The sequence below is a fragment of the Glycine soja genome, chromosome 10 (genome assembly GCF_004193775.1).
Source record: "Glycine soja cultivar W05 chromosome 10, ASM419377v2, whole genome shotgun sequence".
NCBI lineage: Eukaryota > Viridiplantae > Streptophyta > Magnoliopsida > Fabales > Fabaceae > Glycine > Glycine soja.
The window spans coordinates 23105986-23110959 of record NC_041011.1 but is presented as its reverse complement, the minus strand read 5'-3'; the positions used below and the strand labels follow the sequence as shown (position 1 = coordinate 23110959).

At 38.3% G+C, this 4974-nt stretch overlaps 1 non-coding gene across 1 annotated transcript; it reads right to left on the bottom strand.

Moving 5' to 3' along the window:
• Window positions 1-3573: 3573 nt before the first annotated feature.
• Window positions 3574-3680, bottom strand: LOC114372731. Its single transcript, XR_003658299.1, has one exon. It is a non-coding gene; the product is annotated as a small nucleolar RNA R71 (small nucleolar RNA).
• Window positions 3681-4974: the final 1294 nt, after the last annotated feature.

Below are 4974 nucleotides of genomic sequence, written 5' to 3'. Positions count from 1 at the left end.
ACAAAAAAAGGGAAAAATATAAAAAGGGTATAAAAGGATATAAGGACATAAAAAGGAACGTAAAAATCAAAGTCATGTTTGCACATTCAATTAAAGGCTGCTGTCCCTTGGAGCGGACGTGTGGGGTGCTAATACCTTCCCCGTGCGTAAATACAACTCCCGAACCTTTCACTTAAAAGTTCGTAGATCGCGTCTTTTCCGGTTTTTCCGACGTTTTCCTCAAATAAACGTTGGTGGCGACTCCGCGCGTATTCCTTTCGTGGAACACGCATCCCGCGAGTCTCGCGTCGCCCTCCCGCCGAAGGGTAGGTTGCGACAAAGTGGTTGAACTGATTAGGGATAAATCCTCGTAACCTAGGATAAGAGACTTGCTTGTGAATCAAGAGGGAACAACATGTTTTAATTCTGTTATTTTCTGATTAAAATTTGCTTGCTGTTTAATTTACAAAAACAAACAACCCCCCCCCAATTCGTTATTGTTTTATCACTATTTGTTATGAACGTTTGGTTGACCATTGCTCGTTGGGAGACGACCTAGGATCACTTCCTAGATACTTCATTTTTAATGTTTATTTGATTCGGGTACGGTCTCGATCAAATTTGGCGTCGTTGCCGGGGAGCAGTGGGCCAAAGGTTCATAATAGTGTTTAGTTTTTTTGTGCGTAGCTCTGTCGTTTAGGTTGTGAGTGTATGTTGTTTTGTTTTGAGTAGCATTCTGTTTTGCACTTCAGTCGCGTTCCCTATTTAGCGACTGTTTCAGTTTTGTGTTTTGCTGTGAACAGTGATTAGCGACTGATTTTGCAATTTAATTAGTAATTTTTGTTTTGACAGTTAGAGTTGTTAATTTTGGCTTATTTTTTGTGTGATAGTTTCTTTTGATCCATATTTTGTGTGAAAAATACTAGGAGCACTTGGTGTGATTAAATTTGAGAGACTAAATTTTTGGGAACTTGTTTTTAGCAAAACTTAAAACGGCCATAACTTTTGCTCCGGTTATCAGAATGACTATTATTATATATGCATTTGGGGTAGAAAAAAATTTCCCATATTATGGAAACCTGCTTTAGCTGATTGGGGTCTCCCAAACTTGAAAATCACCTGTTTACTAAGTTTTATTTTATTTTTCAAGTATTATTTTCCTATTTTTCTAAACTTTGCTTAAGTAGTTTTCATAGTTATGTATAAGCAGAGTTTCATGGTGAATCAAAGGTGATTCAAAGGTGTTTTGATGATAACAATGATGATAACAAAAGATGATGGCAAAGGTGATGACAAAAAGCTCAAAGATCAATCAAAGAACAACTCAAGTGAATCAAGAACAATTCAAGAGTTCAAGATAAGAATCAAGAAGAATTCAAGACTCAAGAAGAAAGTTTAGAGTCAAGAATCAAGATCTCAAGAATCAAGATCCAGATTCAAGACTCAAGAATCAAGAATCAAGAATCAAGAGAAGGCTTAATCAAGATAAGTATGAAAAGTTTTTCTCAAAAATTAAGTAGCACATGATTTTTCTCAAAACATGTTTACCAAAGAGTTTTTACTCTCTGGTAATCGATTACTAGATTGTTGTAATCGATTACCAGTAGCAAAATTGTTTTGAAAAAGTTTTCAAATTCAATTTACAATGTTCCAATTAATTTCAAAAAGCTGTAATCGATTACAATGTTTTGGTAATCGATTACCAGTGGCTTTGAACGTTGAAATTCAAATTCAAATGTGAAGAGTCACATCCTTTCACATAAAAGCTTTGTGTAATCAATTATACTGATTTGGTAATCGATTACTAGTGACTGTTTCTGAATAAATCAAAATATGTAACTCTTCAAAAGGTTTTTGACTTTTTCAAATTGGTTTTAAGTTTTTCTAAAAGTTATAACTCTTCTAAATGGTTGTCTTGGCCAGACATGAAGAGTCTATAAAAGTAAGGCTTTGATTTGCTTTTCAATACACATTTTTACACTTATTCATACAATCCTTTACAAGCCTTGAATCTCTTTGAACTTCTTGTTCTTCTTTGTACCAAAAGCTTTCTGAAGTTTTCTGGTTTTCCAAACCTTGAAAACTTGTGCTATTCATCTTTTCATTCTCTTCTCCCTTTGCCAAAAATAATTCGCCAAGGACTAACCGCCTGAATTCTTTTTGTGTCTCTCTTCTCCCTTTTCCAAAAGAACAAAGGACTAACCGCCTGAATTCTTTTGTGTCTCCCTTCTCCCTTGTCAAAGAATTCAAAACGACACAGTCTGAGAATTCTTTTGATTCTTCCCTTTCCCTAATACAAAAGTGTTCAAAGGACTAACTGCCTGAGAATTCTTTTGTATCCCCATTCACAAAGTATCAAAGGTTTAACCGCCTGAGATCTTTGTCTTAACACATTGGAGGGTACATCCTTTGTGGTACAAGCAGAGGGTACATCTACTTGGGTTTGACTGAGAACAAGAGAGGGTACATCTCTTGTGGATCAGTTCTAGTGGAGGGTACATCCACTAGGTTCAAAGAGAACAAGGGAGGGTACATCCCTTGTGGATCTTTGCTTGTAAAAGGATTTTTACAAGGTTGAAAGAAATCTCAAGGACCGCAGGTCGCTTAGGGACTGGATGTAGGCACGGGTTGTTGCCGAACTACTATAAAAACTCTTGTGTTTGTTTCCTTCTTCCCTACTCTTTTACTTTCCGCTGTGCATTTAATTTCCGCTTTTACTTTCTGTTAATTTTCTCTTCTACTCCTCATTCTCTTAACAATTTAGTAAAAGCCTTAGAAGAGTAATTTTTTAATTAGTAAAGGTTTAGGAGTAATTAATTCAACCCCCCCCTTCTTAATTATTCTGAGGCCACTCGATCCAACAAGTTAGACTTTGAATTTTTGTTTGAAATTTTTTGTGCTATCTTTTGATGATTTTAGGGTGTTGCTCACAAAATTTCAGCTCATTTGGATATCATTTGACTATAGTTGTAGTTTTAACCCTCCCTTGGTGCTTGTTTGAGAGCACATTGTTTGCTGCATATAGTGCATGACTAGGGGCAATCCAGGTGATTTACAACCCTTTAATCCTAAAATAGATAGAACCTTTCATAGATTAGTTAGCCATAGTGTGCATCCTGATTATTCTGTGCATTTTGAGCATTGTGAGTATTCTATTGCTAGTGATTCTGAATATTCTGATTTTGAGCATTTAACTACTAATTTTCATACTGAGAACATGGCTCAACCTCCACCTCGTGAGAGGTCTCTTAGGGAGATGGCTGCACCTGATTTCACTTATGAAAGCTTGTGCATTCAATATCCTGATGAGGGTGTTCCATATGTTCTCAAGACTAGACTAATACATTTGCTGCTCAAGTTCATGGTCTTGCAGGTGAAGATCCTCATAAGCATCTTAAGGAGTTCCATATTGTTTGTTCGACCATGAAGCCCCCTGATGTCCAAGAAGATCATATCTTTCTAAAGGCTTTTCCTCATTATCTGGAGGGAGTGGCAAAATATTGGCTATACTACCTTGCTCTCAGGTCCATTTTCAACTGGGATGACCTTAAGAGGGTGTTCTTGGAGAAATTCTTCCCTGCATCTTGGACCACTGCCATCAGAAAAGACATTTCAGGCATCAAGCAACTTAGTGGAGAGAGCCTGTATGAGTACTGGGAAAGATTCAAGAAATTGTGTGCAAGCTGCCCTCACCACCAGATTTCTGACCAACTCCTTCTTCAATATTTCTATGAGGGACTTAGCAACATGGAGAGGAGTATGATTGATGCTGCTAGTGGTAGAGCTCTTGGTGATATGACTCCTGCTGAGGTTAGGAATTTGATTGAGAAGATGGCTTCCAACTCCCAACAATTCAGTGCAAGAAATGATGCTATTGTCCTTAAAGGAGTCCATGAGGTGGCCACAGATTCATCTTCATCTACTAAAAATAAAAAGCTTGAGGGAAAACTTGATGCCTTGGTCAACCTAGTAACTCAGCTTGCCATGAATCAGAAATCTGCACCTGTTGCAAGAGTCTGTGGTCTATGTTCTTTTGCAGATCGCCATACAGATCTCTGTCCTTCTTTGCAGCAATCTGGAGTCAATAAGCAACCTGAAGCTTATGCTGTAAACATTTATAATAGACCCCCTCAGCAGCAAAACCAACAACATCAGAATAATTATGACCTTTTAAGTAACAGATACAATCCAGGTTGGAGGAATCTCCAAATCTGAAATGGACAAGTCCTCCACAACAACAACAGTCTGTCCCTCCTTTCCAGAATGCTACTGGTCCAAGCAAGCCATATGTTCCTCCTCCGATATAGCAGCAGCAGTCACAACAAAGACAACAAGCAACTGAGGCTCCTCCTCAACCTTTCATAGAAGAGTTAGTGAGGCAAATGACCATCCAGAATATGCAATTTCAGCAAAAGACAAGAGCCTCCATTCAGAGTCTGACAAATCAGATAGGGTAGATGGCTACTCAGTTGAACCAAGCTCAGCCCCAAAATTCTGACAAATTGTCTTCACAAACTGTGCAGAATCTGAAAAATGTGAGTGTCATCACTTTGAGGTCTGGCAACCAAATTCAAGTGCCTCCACCAGTAGCAACACCAGCACCTGAACCTGTTAAGCTTTATTCTACACCTGAAAAAGAGGATGAGATAGTTGCACAAAAGAGAGCTTCCTAACAAAAATTTTCATGCAGGTGGACCTTCCTCTAGTAATTATGACTTACCGCAGCCTCCTATCCCTCTTCCATTCCCACCTAGAGCAATTCCAAACAAAAAAATGGAAGAAGCGGAAAAGGAGATCTTGGAGACCTTTAGGAAAGTAGAGGTGAACATACCTCTACTAGATGCGATCAAGCAGATTCCAAGATATGCCAAGTTTCTAAAGGAGTTGCACACCCACAAAAGGAAGCTCAAAGGCAATGAAAGGATTAGCATGGGCAGAAATGTGTCAGCATTGATAGGTAAATATGTTCCTCACATTCCTGAGAAATGTAAGGAC